Below are 16,035 nucleotides of genomic sequence, written 5' to 3' on the forward strand. Positions count from 1 at the left end.
GCTGGTTCCCTAATTTATCCATGAATGCCCACACCCTGTCAGAGAGGTGCCAAGTGGGATCTTCCAAACCTGAGGTTTGAGCAGTATGTATGAAGGCAGGACCCGGCAGGGGGGGATGGGGGGAGCCTAAGTTTATGCTAATGAGATAGGAAAAAATGGAAACAATTTTGTTTAAAAACATTGAGTTTTTAAACATCGTTGTTTGGAAGAACAAAGCACAAAAGCAACTCAGCAACCACTCAGCTGTGTGAAAACACAGCACATCTGTGCTACAAATTCTTCTCTAAGACCCATGGTCAAGGGCAAAAACAAAGCCCATAAAAGAGCTTGAACATGCGCCCTACTGTATAAGAAAAGAGGGAACTTGGACTCACTCTCTCTCTCTTAGAGAGTAACTAAGCAGATATGCCACAAGACCCGATTATCACATCTCCAGGGTCACATCCCCACAGAATACCATCATATGAAAGACACACTTGAACATACTTGTTTACAACAGCTAAGCATAGGGTCCACCTAGATGCCCGTCTATAGGCAAAGGGATAATTAAATGTGAATATACACATATGTACATACATTCTGGACTATCAGGCTGTGTTAATGAAATGTTACTCAACCATAAACGCAAATATCGTATGATGTCAGCAAAACAGATACACCTGGGGAGTACTACATTACATGAAACAGATGCAGACAAATTTTTCATATTCTCTCTCATATGTGGGTGCTCAAAGAGTTAACTGCACGAGGCTAGAGAGATGGTTCAATAGTTAATAACACTGGCTGCTTTTGCAGAGGACCTGGGTTCAGCTCCTAGTAACCACACAGCGGTTAACAACTGTCCCATAGCTCCACTTTCAGGGGCTCTGGCACCCTCTTCTTGTCCCTAATGGCTTTGTACACATGTAGTGTACATACACACACGCAGGCAAAATACCTGTACATGTAAGGTCATTTTTGAAGTTGACTATGGGGCTAAGGAGAGGCTCAGAAGTAAAAGTGCTTTGCTAACGTGCTAGAAGCCCTAGGTTTGTTCTCAGGACCATATACCCAGATATGGTGGCACAGACCCATAGTCCCAACTCTTGGGAGGTAGAAGCAGGGGGATTAGGAGTTCAAGGTCATCCTTGACTACTTGATTTTTGAGTCCAGTCTGGGCTACGTGAGCAATGGGGGAGGAGGGGACAGCGGCAGGCTGGAGAGCAGGAGCTTGAACACAAATGGACATGATAAGCTCCAGTGTCCATAGCACAGTCGGGCTCTAGAAAAGAGGGGCTTAGAGCCCCAAATACAAAGACATGATAAGGAGGGGACACTGTTCAATGCTCCAGTATAGTACGAGTGTACTGTGTGCCCGGATATCATGCTGGATCTCACAAACATATGTAATTATAATGTGTCAATCATGGGAAGGAGTATAGCTCATTAATTTGGTTGAATTCAGCTCAAGACAAAAAAAAATACAAAACATCTAGTTCCAAGCTGTATTCGTCATGCTTCTGTTTTCTGGCAATTTTTGTTTTGTTTTGTTTACTTGAGATAAGGTCTTACTGTGTAGCTCGAACAGTCCTGGAAATCATAATCCCCCTGCTTCAGCATCCCTGGTGATGGTACTGTAGACGCAAACCACGCATGTCCAATGCTTTCCTGTGTCCCTAACGCCCTAACATCCTGAGCTTTGCTGACCTGGAGACACTGACTCTCCCAGAGCAGACAGTCCCTATAGACAGTAAGGGAAGCTCCCCACCGCAGACGGGGCATGCCCTGGGCACAGCTAGCTGGATGAGTGCCCCCCACACCCCCACTTGCCCTTTTCCTGGCCTCTGCCCATTTTCATTCAGCAAATGACTTTGAGGCTCCTGTTAGATCTGATGTCTGGAGGGAGACAAAAAAAGGGTGAACAGCAAATGCTCACACAGGATGGGCTGGAAAGACGGCTCGGTTGGTACAGCGACTGCTGGCCAAGCATGAGGACCTGAGTTTGACTCTCAGCGTGTGTGTGTGTGTGTGTGTGTGTGTGTGTGTGTGTGTGTGCGCGCGCGCGCGCGTGTGTGTGCGTGTGTGTGTGTGTGTAGTTTTTTTTGAGACAGGGATTCTCTATGTAGCTTTGGAGCCTGTCCTGAAACTCACTCTGTAGAGCAGGCTGGCCTCAAACTCACAGATATCTGCCTCTACCTCCCAAGTGCTGGGTTTAAAGATGTGGACTACTACTGCCCACAAAACATGTGAGTTTTTAAATAAATTGCCATAAAAGATGAAGAAGGCTAAAATAGCAGATCTTGATGGCCCACACCCAGAATCCAAGAGAGGATTGGGAACCCAGCTCACTGAAAGTTGGAGGCCAGCCTGGGCTAAATGAGACTCTCTAAAAATTCAAACAAACAAAACTAAAACAAACAAACTACCTACTTAACTACAAACTGGAAAGCTAAAGAAAAATGACTCCGAATTCAATGTGGGACTCTAGACTGGATCTGGCTCTCGGGGAGAGGTGGGTACTGATCTGAGAAGCATCTCTCTATCAGTTAAAAGGATGATGTAGACCATAGATTCCACCCATCGAGGCCATTCATGCAACATATGCAGACGCTAATATGGTGTCACAGCTGCGAAAAGAAATAGCCCCAGTCTTAAGAAATCTGCTCTGGAGTATTTGGGGCCAGACGACTGTAATACTTATGACTTACCTACATACAAAAGAGAGGAAGGAAAAGGCGGGAGGAAGGGGAGATGAAGAGAAAATCAGGATTAACAGAAGGTGTACACAGCAGTATGTTTCTGAGAAAAGGACATGTGGGTCGTCTCTGTACTAACTCCTATTATTTTCTCACAATCGCAAAACTATATTTTTAATATCCAAGAAGAGTCACTATGGGTCAGTTTCTCATCTTTGAAACTAAAATGATGTGTCACATTATAATATATATATATATATATATATATATATATATATATCACAATTCAACTTCCAGCAACTGGGTCTCATCCTCTCATCGTGACTCAGATCCCCTGTCCATCCTGGGGTGCACACACTCACTGCCTCCTGGACCCTCAGCTGTGCATGCCTGGCAGGGAAAGACAGGAAGTAAGAGATGGCAGGACCTTCCCCAGTTCCTGAACCCTCCTGGCCTCAGGCAGCCTTCCTTCCGAGAGCCAACTCCCTAGAGGTAGTCCAGGGGTAACTCTAAATAGCTTCCAGCCCAGAGAAAGACAAAAGAAAGATTATCCTGCAATCCAAGGATGTCCTGGACAGAATCCAGGGAAAAATATAGTTTTTAAAATCCTTGAAAATGAGGGTGTGCCCAGCACTTTTGAGCCTGCATGGAACAATGGGATGACGAACTCTAAGTATTTGGACCCCAAGCAGCCTCCTAAATCGTCCAGTAAACAGTGTGCAAAATAGAGGTTGATCTTACTGTACCTGCTGTTCCCCACTCTACAACAGTACCTGAAGCTTTGCCTTCCAAAACACCCTCATGAGTGCCCATCTGAGAGAGGATGCCCTAGGAAAGTTTCTCCATGCTCAGAATGAATTGCTAATGGGACCCCAAATGTACGGAGTTAGAATGAAGTCATGAGAGGTCATAGAAACTAAAACCTTGCGTAGACAATCACTTCATTATTTCACCACTTCTGAGGGAGAGGATGACTGAGTTCAAGGCCAGCCTGGGCTACAAGTAGGATGTTGTCTAAATAAATAAAATATCCAGGTGTGAGCCGGGTGGTGGTGGTACTCAAGAGGCAGAGACAGGAGGATCTCTGTGAGTTCGAGGCCAGCCTGGTCTACAGAGCGAGTTCCAGGACAGGCTCCAAAGCTACAAAGAAACCCTGTCCCTCCTCCCCAAAAAAATCCAGGTGTGGTGGTCTGTAATCCCAGCACTCAGTTGAGGCAGGAGGATCATGAATTTGAGACCAGCCTGGGCTACATAGCTACACTCTGACTCAAAAATAAACAAACAGCTTAAATTCACAGAAGAATAAACACAGAGGGGCACTAACCTTTTGAAAAAATGTTTAACTGTAAATCAAAAAAGCACAAGCTACAAAATATCTCCTCTTGGCTGTCACACTAAAAGTAAAAAGATGAGCAGGTGGACATGCCTGGTTATTTTTGGAAAGCAAATCAGAAGCATCTCCAAGCTTCTTTTGTGCAAGCGTACATTTGTGTGTGCGTGTCTGTGTGTTGGGGGGAGGCTGCACTTGTGTGTACACGTAAAGGCACACCTATATGACCACGCATTGTTGCATCTATATGACATGCATTGGCACACCCATATGATCACGCATTGTTGCATCTATATGACATGCATTGGCACACCCATATGACCATGCATTGGCACACCTATATGACCACGCACTGGTACACCTATATGACCATGTGTTGGCACACCTATATGACCATGCATTGGTACACCTATATGACCATACATCGGCAAACCTATATCACCATGCACTGTTGCACCCATATGACCATGCATTGGCACACCTATATGACCACGCATTGTTGCATCTATATGACCATGCATTTGGAGAACAGAGGAAAATTTCAGGTGTCATTTCTCAGGAGCTTCCACCTTGCTTTTGTGACAGAATCTCTCATTGGCCTGAAATCTGCCTGAGTAGGTGAGGCTGGGTGGCCACCAGGGCCCAGAGATCTCTCCACCTGTGTCCACCTCCCCAAGGCTAGGACTGCAAGTGTACGCCATCGCATCTGACTTTTTATCTGGGTTCAAGGTGTCAGGCTCAGGTCCTCATGCTGGCATGGCACACAGTTCCCCAGCCCCTCCAAACATTTTATATGTCTATTCTCTTTAATCAATAACCTCACTTCTAGGGACCAATGCTTAAAATTAAAAAAAAAATCTGAAATGTAAAAACATCGGAATAAAATTGCTCACTGTAAAAGCACTAAAAACAAAAAATTAGGAGGAGTCTAAACTCCAGCCAGTAAAGGCACAGAGACAAATGCGGAGTGTATAGCAGCGTGTTTCCAAATGAAGGGCATGGATGAGCTCTATCACTGATGTGGCAAGGTAAGACAAATCACATGTGACGACTGAGAACTGAACGTGACATGCTGCCAGGGACACACTGACATGGAAAGTGACAAAAAGTAAATCCAGGCCAACACGTGCACCAGGGTGTTAGCTTTGTACGCAGGTGTACTGTATGGGTGTGTGTGTGCGTGAGCAGGTGTACTGTATGGGTGTGTGTGTGAGAGAGAGAGCAGGTATACTGTATGGGTGTGTGTGTGAGCAGGTTACTGTGTGTGTGTGTGTGTGTGTGTGTGTGTGTGTGTGTGTGTGTGAGAGAGAGAGAGAGAGAGAGAGAGCAGGTGTACTGTATGGGTATGTGTGTGTGAGCAGGTGTACTGTATGGGTGTGTTGTGTGTGTGTGTGTGTGTGTGTGTGTGAGAGAGAGAGAGAGAGAGAGAGAGAGAGAGAGAGAGAGAGAGAGCAGGTATACTGTATGGGTGTGTGTGTGAGCAGGTTACTGTATGTGTGTGTGTGTGTGTGAGCAGGTGTATAGTATGTGTGTGTGCATGAGCAGGTTACTGTATGTGTGTGTGTGTGTGTGTGTGTGAGCAAGTGTACTGTATTGGTGTGAGTGTGTGTGGGTGTGAGCAGGTTAGCGTATGGGTTTGTGTGAGCAGATGTACTATATGGGTGTATGTGTGAGCAGGTACAGTGTGTGTGTGTGTGTGTGTGTGTGAACAGGTGTACTGTTTGGATGTGTGTGTGTGAGAGAGAGAAGTTCATAGGCTCAGGGAGAATGGAGCAAGATCTAAACCAAGTTGCTAACAATTGATGCATGGGAGAGAGGGAAGAAATGGATGATGGAATAACTGGTGCTTTCCCCTTATGCCTCTTTAATAATGGAGCTTGTACACACACACACATGCATACACACATACAAACATGCACACACATACTCACACACATGCATACACACATACAAACATGCACACATATACACTTTTGTGGGGAGTTTAGAATTTAGGGTACATGTGTGTGTATTCTTATGTTTGTAAGTACACAGACTAGAAGTCAGTCTTGCTTGTTGTTCCTCAGGGCACCTTGTTTTTTAAGGCAGGATTTCTCACCGGGACCTGAACTCACTAATTAGTTAGGCAGGCTGGCCATAGAGCCCACTGTCCCTTGTCCTCCAAGGCTGAGATGACAAGCACGCACCAACAGCAACTTTTACTGAGTTCTGGGGATTGAACTCAGGTCTTCGTGCTTATGCAGGACTAAGTTATCTCCCCAGAGCTTTTCTTTTCTTTTAATAAAAGGACATGTATGCATTTGTATAAGAAACATGTCAAGCATGCAGAGCATGCTTGTGGGCTGTGGAATTGATATATGTGTGGATCCTGCTATAACCAGTGACCCCCATACTCAACCTCCTCAGTGTTTCCATACATGGTAAAATTTTGGCAGACACACTATCTTTCAAACTTCAGCACAGCCTTGCCATTCCAGTGTTCCAAGGAGGGTCTCAGACAGTACCAGCCTGGGAATAGCTCTTAATAATGGACTTATAGCCAGGCGCTGGTGGTGCACACCTTTAATCCTAGCACTCGGGAGGCAGAGGCAGAGGCAGGCAGATCTCTGCGAGTTCGAGGCCAGCCTGGGTTACAAGAGCTAGTTCTGGGACAGGCACCAAAGCTACAGAGAAACCTGTCTCAAAAAAAAAAATAGTCTTAAAGGCTTCCGCCCCCCTCTTACACACACACACTCACACACATACACACGCTCACGCACACACATTATTTTTAATTATGTGTATATGTGAATGTAAGTGTAGGTGTCCATGGAGACCAGAAGGGGGTTACAGAACCCCTGAAACAGAAGTTAGAGGCAGTTGTGAGCCACCTGGAGCAAGTGCTAGGAACCTAACTTAAGTCTTCTGCTCCTAACCACTGAGCTAGGCCCTGCTTTTGACCCCTCCCTCACCACCCATCACTCTCAAGCCATTATGCAGATCCTGGGCAGTCTGGAAGACCTGGACCACTTGCTCCTCCCAGGATGGGACCTTTCAGTTCTATCAACACCCTTCAGGTTTGGTGGCAGACACCAAATGACTCCTCCCTCAGACACTCTGCCACCCTCTTCACATTCCCATCTTCGAGGACTGTGTTCAGATCCCCCACGGAGCCAAACTCAATGCTACAGTCTTCGCCACAGATGGCTCCTCCTCACTGGCTGTGGCACAGTCAGGACTGTGAAGTAGCAACTCCCAAGTTCCCACAGAAGAACAGAGCATGAACCACCTCTGTCATCCGTGAGCCAGGATGAGGCAGTCCCTGTTAAAAACACAGCCTCCAAGAGCATCCTTCCACAGGAGATGGCTACATCACTGAGAGATGAAGCCATTGGGCACCAGAAGAGCCGCACCGAGGAGGGGACGGCTAAGCGCTAACCTGGGTGGAATACCTGTTCTGCAGCAAGACCCTTGCTCTTCCCTCTATACACCCCAAGAACGGAAGCGACAGAAGATTGGGAAGCTCGGGGCACCTGCACAAGGTGATGTGGCTCGCTCCCTAGCTCTTCTCAAAGTCTCAATATCCATATGGGACCAGGTCATTCGCCATTCAGCCTGAAGTGGGTGTGGAGGAGGAGTGGCTGGAGGAGGGACAGCTGAAGGGGCATCAGTGCTTAGGGAGTATTTAAGATGCCCACTGGATCCAACCATGATTAGTACTCAAACCTCAGAAAGGGTGAAGGCAGGCAGGTGTCTGTGTGTACCTAGGAGCTTCTCCAGAGCCACCAGTCATGAAGGCCATGAGTAGGCACACTGTTCCCCAAGAAATGCTACTGTAAATACTGGAGATGGTCACCAAAGACCATCACACACATCCTGGCTCTTGGTGTAAACCAGGGTCTCCATCTACACAACTTCGCTAAAAAACAAGGGGAGGGGGCACGGTTATTGGAAGAAAATTACCAGATAAATTAGGGGGTCCCCCCTAGGGTTGTATTCAAGATAAACAATGAATAATCTTTCAATACATGTCTGTTTTGGGGTATCTCTTTCACTTGGATGACCTGCATGTGTAGCAATTGGTTCTGGCATCCCTAGCTAGAGCCTGATTGGGCCTAGGGCCACTGAGGTCAAGGTGACCTGTGGTCTTACCCTCAGGAGACTCTTCTTTCTCTCCCATGTTTATATTTGCCAAACATTTAGGTAAAAAAAAATACGCCTGTGTTAATTAATTTCTCTTGGGAAAGCACTTCCAGACAGATCAGTCCAGGTCATTTACTGTGCAGATCTACACTGTGTTTATGTAATTATGTTGCTTTCTTTTCTATTTTAACAACTTCTTAAAATTTGCTAATATTGATTGGAGGAGGGGTAGGGGTACACCACAGTCTCTGTGCTGGGAAGTGGTTCTCAACCTTCCTAATGCAGTTCTTCAACCACAAAGCTATCTTGCTGCTGCTTCTTAACTGTAGTTTGCTACTGTTAGGAACTGTGATGTAACTGTCTGATGTGTGACCCTGGTGGGTCTCAGTCCACAGGCTGAGAAACACGAGTACAGGGCTAAGAAGAGAGCTTATAGGAGTGGGTTTCTCCCTGTCCAGGAACGGAACCCCTATCATCAGACTTGGTGGCAATCACCTTCACCAGTAGAGCCGTCTTGCTGTCCCGTAACATTATTCCCATTTTACCAAAATTATTTTCTCTGAGAACAATTATTCTGCATCTAAGTCTTCCATCATGGGTTTGTCTCTCTTGTTTTACAGTTTGGGATTTATTTATTTTATTTTATGTGTATGACCGTTTTGCCCGCATGTATATATGCGCATTGTGTGTGAAGAGAGCATCAGATCACCCAGAAGTGAGTGACAGACGGCTGTGAGCTACCATGTGGGTACTGAGAGCTGAACCCAGGTTCTCTGCAAGAGCAGTGAGTGCCCTTAACCCCTGAGCCGTCTCGCAAGCTGTTTTCCAGTCTTATTTCTTTTGTGAATATCAGGGGTTAGATGATGTCACTCTCTCGCATTTTGAATTACTTTCCATGGAATTATTTTAATTAAGTCTAATTTTCCTGACTGTGAGTTGACAGCTACCAGTAGGACTCCTCAGTCTGCTTTTCATTTCTTTAACAATTTTACTATGTACCCTTCCAGTCCTTCACTTTATTGTCTTAAATAACTGTGGTTTTCAGTTCAGCTCCTTTTATGATTTCATGGTGACTGTTTCACCAATAATCACATGCCTCAACAGCACAAGAGTGACCATTCATGTTTATTTGAGGCTAATCAGAAGCCAGAGTAGGGAGTGGAGATGCGGACGAGCTGATGGAGCACTTGCCTGACAGACCTGATGCCCTGGGAGAAGTATCACTGGCCTGTAACCAGTACTTGGGAAGGAGATAGAAGCTAAACCAAAGCAAAAATAAGTAAATAACCAGAGAAGTTCTTTCTGGAATGTTCTCAGCGCTCTGATGTAGTGGGCCTTCCACCATGGGTGCCCACTGCCTCTTCAGAGCAAGTTCAGGAGACATGCGGCCACTATGGTTCCTGCCTTCCTATCTTCCTTCCTGCCTGCCTGCCTGCCTTCCTTCCTGTCTTCTTTCTTCCCTTCCTTCCTTCCTTCCTGCCTTCCTGCCTTCCTGCCTTCTTTCTTTCCTTTCTTCCTTCCTATCTTCTTTTCTATCTTCCTTTTTTCTAATTTTTTTAAACTGAAAAAATTATTGTCATGTAATATATTTAACCACTTTTTCTTTCTTAATTCCTCTCAGATTCTCCCCACCTTCCTACCCACTCAATCTTGCATTCTTTTTTCTATCTCTCAATTAAAAAACAAAAAAGACAAAACAAAAACCAAATAGTAACAATAAAGTAAAAAATGCACACATGAAAAGTCACTAGAACATAAAAATGAAATCAAAATAAAGAAAAAGACTGAAAAAACAAAAAAAAATCCAAACAAAGCAAAATGAGACAAAAAGTCTATAAAAATACTATAGAGTTCATTTTGTGTTGCCCAACCACTCCTGGACTTGGGGCCTGTCCTGAGGTATATGGTTAATATACAACATAAAACCCCATTTGGAAAAAAAGCTGATTTTCCCTTGCCAACAGGTCAATTGCAGGCAGCCTATTGGTTAGGAGCAGGAGCCCACATTTTCTTTCTTAATTCTCATGGTGCAAGGCTGAGACAGAGCTCAGACACTTAAACAGACAGGGTTGTAACATTCTAAAAATCTAGAGCTGTCTGTCTGATACAAGAAAACACTAGCCACAGGGAGCTGCTTACATTTGAAACACTAAGCTGAAGTGAAGAACCAGGGTGTGGTGCTGCACACCTGTATTCTCAACATTTGAGAAACAGAGGCGGCAAGACCAAGGGTTCCAGGCCTCCCTGAGATAACTAGCAAGACAGGAGAGAAGAGAGAGAGGAGGAACAAAGCAAGAGACTTGGGGGCAGGTGGGCAGAGAGACAAGCTATGCAGATGAATGAGGCCTTAGGGGGATTTTAGATGCAGATAGAAGGAAACACGGCCATGGATCTGGTAAAGGGAGCAAAGGGGGAGAAGGGAGAGAGGAAAGAGAGGGAGAGAGAGACTGGGAAAGGGAAGCCCCACTTAGGGGTAATAGCTGCTTGCTTGAAAGAAGGCCCAGAGATGATGGTGAGCTCATAGAAGATAGCCAGGAATTGCAAGGTATGCCTGCAACAAAACCTCCAGCAAAGGCCTGAGAACAGCAGGATGGTAACAGTCACCATCTCCCCAGGACCAGACAGTGTGACTGGGGGCACCGAGGAGGAGCACCATGGAAGCATTCTCTGTGCTTGTCTTAGTTGTTCTTCTGTTGCTAAAGAGACACCATGACCAAAGAGACTTACAAAAGTAAGTGTTTAGTTTGGTTTTGTGGTTCCAGAGCATTAGAGTTCATGATAATCGTGGTGGAAAGTATAGTAGCAGGCAGGCAGGCACGGTGCTGGAGCGGTATCTGAGAGCTCATGTCTCAATTAGCACGCAGGAGGCGGCAGCAGCTAACTGTGAAAGGTATGAGATTTTGGGACCTCAAATCCCACCTGCAGTGACACACCTCCTCCAGCAGGCCACAAACCCTCCTCCTTCCCAAATAGTTCCACCAACTGGGGACCAATTATTTAAATATATAAGCCTTTGGAGAAGAGGCATTCTCATTTAGTACTGAATCACTTAACTTCCTTGTCCCTCAAAATTTTAATGTCTCATGCTGCCCTTGGGACTCCATAGTACATTTCCTATTTTAGTCTTAGAATTTTTAATGTTTCTAGGTTTGATTTCTTTCCATTTCGCCCCCCCCCACGCACTTGTGTGTGCGTGCATGTGGGGGGGGGGCGTGCACTGGCTGTGATGTGTGTATGTATGTGTGTTATGCATGTGTGTGCACATGTGTGTGTTTAGTCTACTGGCTGGGATTTGTGTGTGTGTATGATGTGTGTGTGTGTTATACATGTGTATGGGTCCACTGGCTGGGATGTGTGTGTGTGTTATATATGTGTGTGCACATGTGGGGGGGGGCACTGGGATGTGTGTGTGGTATGCATGTGTGCACATGTGTGAGGGTCCACTGGCTGGGATGTATGTATGTATGTTATGCATGTGAGGGGGGCATTGGGATGTGTGTGTGTGGTATGCATGTGTGTGCACATGTGTGTGGGTCCACTGGCTGGAATATATGTGTATATGTGTGTGTGGTATGCATGTGTGTGCACATGTGTGAGGGTCCACTGGCTGGGATGTATGTATGTATATGTTATGCATGTGAGGGGGGCATTGGGATGTGTGTGTGTGTGTGTGTGTGTGTGTGTGGTATGCATGTGTGTTCACATGTGTGAGAGACACTGGGTTGTGTGTGTAGAGGTTAGTTGATTTGGGGTCATTTCTTCGCTCACTCTCCACCTTATTTTTTTTGAGACAGGGGCTCTCACTGAAACTGGAGCCCCTGCTTGAGTTAGACTGGCTGGCCAGTGAGAGTCAGCCGCTTGTTCATGGGCTCCAGCACTGACTTTACAATTGTGTGCCGTCATAGCCAGATTTATGTGGGTGCTGGGGAGCTGAACTCAGGTCCTCATGCTTGCACAGCGAGCACGTGACCAGCTCCATAGCCTCTTTTCCTTCTTGTACAAGCTTTTGAGTGTAGTTTCCAGTCTGATCATGAGAGCATCACAGAGTTACAGTGGATGGGCCATGTCCCCTCCTGCTGCTTTGGACAGGCTTACCTCAAGCACAGACATTAAAGCTAGCTGGTATGGAGACCACAGACCCCTTTGCCCTGATCATTCCCTCACAGAATAGGGAGCTCTGTGCTTCTGTAGATTGTTACAAATGTGGGTTTAAATTTAAACTTAGTCAATTACAATTTAATTTTTAATTGCTAGGACAGCCAAATTAAGATAAATGCTTAGGAAAATAAAAGAAAAAAATCACACCCAAGTGTTTGTAAGGCTAAGTTCTGGTAAGTGATGATGCCTGGTGAACTGGCTATTCCAGACATGGAGGTTTGAGGAACTGCTTCCCAGCATGCTGCCCTGCAGTAACCTGCTCACGTGGAAACTGGTGAGCCAGAGGACACCAACAGGGACCAAGGGGAGGGTGCACTCATCCTCCCTCAGAAGAACATATGACCCACAGAGTCAGACAGCCTCTGCGTAGCCCTGAGCCATCCCCTGGACATCCAGCCCGGCCCATGAATTGACCGAAAGTTTGGCCACAATCTCTGCTCTCCTGCTGCCTCTGGGTCTCGACTCCTCCCATGGCTCCCAGGAAAGTTCCCAATACAAGAATGAAAATGAAACTTGCATTTCCTCATGGCCTGCAGTACCCAGGGTGTTCACCTTTGCCTCACTAAATTCTCAACTCCTGTGTCATCAGAGGAACTAAATTCTGCGGAGTACCCAGAGGCCAGCTGCCAGAGGCCTTGGGAGCCTCTGAAATGCAGAGATTCCAGAGCTATGAGAATGAACACAAACACCTGCCCTCCAGCCACACACAGCTCCAGCACAGCCTTTTGGGAATGTCATCAATCTAATCTTAAGAGTCTCTGTTTCCGGCCTGTGAGGATGACGACAGCAGCATCTGGTAGAGAAAGCGCTCACCTCATATCTCAGGCTTACACAGGGCCAGGAACCTAGCTAAGTTCTGTCCAGGGCCAGTTGGGAGTTTTCTCCATTGCTACCATCAACCTGAGCTGGTCCAGTTGCTCCCTTCCCAACAAGGCTACACAACCCTGAATTCCCGCATGAACTCACTGTCTTGGCTCCCACACACTGGAACCATATACCCGTCCAAACCCCGGCCCTGGGTGACCGTGGGCTCTTCTCCAGAAAGCCTTTCCCCACTTCCCAATGTCCAGAATTGCTCCCTGCCTGGACTGCTGGGTCACCTTCGAGCTCATTGGTGCCTCATGAGGCTCTTGGAGCTGCCTGCCTTTCACAAAGCATCTAGGTAAGAAGGTAGCAAAGGCCACAGCTTGAATTTATTGATCAATTTATTACTATTATTAATTACTATGGGTGTATGAAGGTAAGACGTCATGTGTGCCATGGTCAAAGCACAATGTTGTGAAGTCTTTTTTCCAGCTGTGTGGGCTCCAGATCATCAGGCTTGAGTGTCAGGGCCCTTACCTAGTGAGAGCCATCTCAAGAGCTGTGAACCACAGCTTCTTAACTCTTGCGTTAGGTAGCATCTTATAACCTTATATGAGCAAAATACTTGGCAATGGTAAAATTTTCTAAACCCAGCCAGGCGTGGTGGGGCATACTTTTAATTCTGCACTCTGGAGGCAGAGGCAGGAGATCTTGTGTGAGTTCAACGCTGGCCTGGTGTGCATAGTGAGTTCCAGGACAGGCCCAGCTATGTAGCGAGATCCTGTCTCAATAAATAAATAAATAGGTTAAAAAAAAAGAGGAGGGGAGGGAAGGAGGAAAAAAGGAAGGGAAAGAAAGAGGGAGAACGGAAAAGTTTCCAAACCCATCCAAAAATTTTGGAGTGAAGCATAACAGCAGTGCTCACCATGTCCCTTCAGGAGCCTGGCTTCACTGCAGCCTTGGTTCTGAGCACACAGCACGCGCACCTTGCACTGGGCATGCCATCATGCGAAGTAAGACCCACAGGCCCGGCCTCAGACGTCTGGGCTTAGGTTCAAGGCTGCAGGCTGGAGGCCCCAGGGTTTTTAAGGGTAGATGCAGAGTTTCCTGCTCCCTTAGAAAACAGTAGCATTTCCTACTGCTGTCTTACTAGCACTCTTCAGCATGGAGGTGTGGTGGGGTGCACCGGAGAGGACTGCTCAGACATGGTAATGACATAGAAAGTCATCAGCTGACTGGCAGCTACACTGGGTGTTCAGGGATCCCAGTGTAGTTCCAAGCCTTTCTCGAGAGGAACTTTTAAGCTCTGGGTTGCATACTTTGGTTAACAAGAACAGTTAACCAGAAGCAGAACTACAGAAGCCAAAAGGCAAAGTTAATACGTGTAGAGACTTTCCCAGAACTTTGGGCTTTGATGGATTAGGTATCTGTTTTCATTTTGGCAGGTGGTGCGGAGTTTTATTTAGCCTGAATGGCACTTCCACCATGGAGTCACTTGTGCTAAAGTCTGAGGCCCTGTTACAGCAAGTACTAGATTAGTATATCTGTAGATTATATTGTGTTCACATGTTTTATTATAATAACTGCTATTTGGATTGCTGTCTTGAATTTCATCTTAAAAATAAATTAGTTTTGATTTAGGATAGGAATGAATCTCCAACACTTTCCAAAATGGCCCTAGACATCCTTCTGCCATTTAGCACTGTATTCTTAAGTGACATGGCATTCTCAATGATGGTTCTAAAATCAAAATGCCAAACCATTCGACAAGATGTTATTCTCTGTCTTGTAGTATCAAATACTCAGCCAAGAGCTAATTATTTAGGTAAAACTAAAGCATATTCCCATTGGGATGCAAATTTGGTTTCATCTTCAATAAATGGTAAAAATTAAATGTAAAATACTTTAAAATGTAAAAAAAAAAAAAACCAACTTTTTTGATCTCACTATGTGTAGCTGTGACTAGCCTGGAACTTGCTATGTAGACCAGGCTGGCTTCCAATTCCCTAAGATCTGCCTGCCTCTGCCTCCCAAGTTCAGGATTAAAGGTGTGTGCTACCATGTCCAGATAAAGTAAATTTATTTATGAGCTATTATCAGTAAATACCCACTCTATATACATATAGGCACAAAGTCATATATAAATTTCTCAGGCAAAGAGGTCATGACTAGAAAAGACATGAGATGCACTGAGAGCCCTCGGCAGCAGTCTGGGCTCCCTGCTGCAGCACCACTCCGGAGGCACAGGAGGGAAAGTGCCTTCTCCTTCCTCAGGGATGCCAGACCATGTACCCAGCACCAGCTTGAACCACAAAGAAACAGTAATGGTTTAGATTTGAAGATTTCCAACTCTGCAGGCATCCCACAGCCTGAGGCCCTCCCTGGGTTCCTGATCCCTCCTCCTTCCCCACTTTCCCCATTCCAGGTTCACTTAACCAAGATTCCCAGCCTCAGATAGGCTGACCCAGTTCCCAAACAAAGACTCCCCTGTGGGCAGGCCGGTGCGTGGCAGGCCCATGCTCCTCACGGCCAGGTATCAGTCAGCAGCACCAGGCACTGGAGTCCACCCGATACAACTGAACCCAGTACCCACCAGAGACCACTGGCCACTCTCCTTACTTAAGCCCTGCCACCATAGATCCTCCCAAACTGTGTCTCCTGGCCGCATACACCCACAGCCAACTGGCCCATCAAGCTCTGAAGGCCTTGCCCACCACTCTGTTGACAAGGCTCAGGATTCCCCTGACAAGGAAGCCACTTGCCGCCTGCCTAGGCAGAGCCTGATTTTGCCAGTAAGATTTTGCTTCAGAGAGTTTCCTACTTGTCATCCCAACCAAAACACACACATACACACACACACACACGCACACGAGAGAGAGAGAGAGAGAGAGAGAGAGAGAGAGAGAGAGAGAGCAGTCTGCTGCCTGTTATTGCTGACTTCAGCAT

General features: G+C 46.2%; 1 protein-coding gene across 14 annotated transcripts in view; it reads right to left on the reverse strand.

The window, feature by feature from the left end:
• The window catches only part of Dysf (dysferlin), a 199,065-nt gene that overhangs the window by 152,773 nt on the left and 30,257 nt on the right, over positions 1-16,035 (reverse strand). The gene's annotated exons all lie outside the window — the stretch shown is intronic.

This window comes from Microtus oregoni, unplaced genomic scaffold (assembly GCF_018167655.1).
Source record: "Microtus oregoni isolate MIOR12 unplaced genomic scaffold, Mior012 000002F_ref0000024, whole genome shotgun sequence".
Lineage (NCBI taxonomy): Eukaryota > Metazoa > Chordata > Mammalia > Rodentia > Cricetidae > Microtus > Microtus oregoni.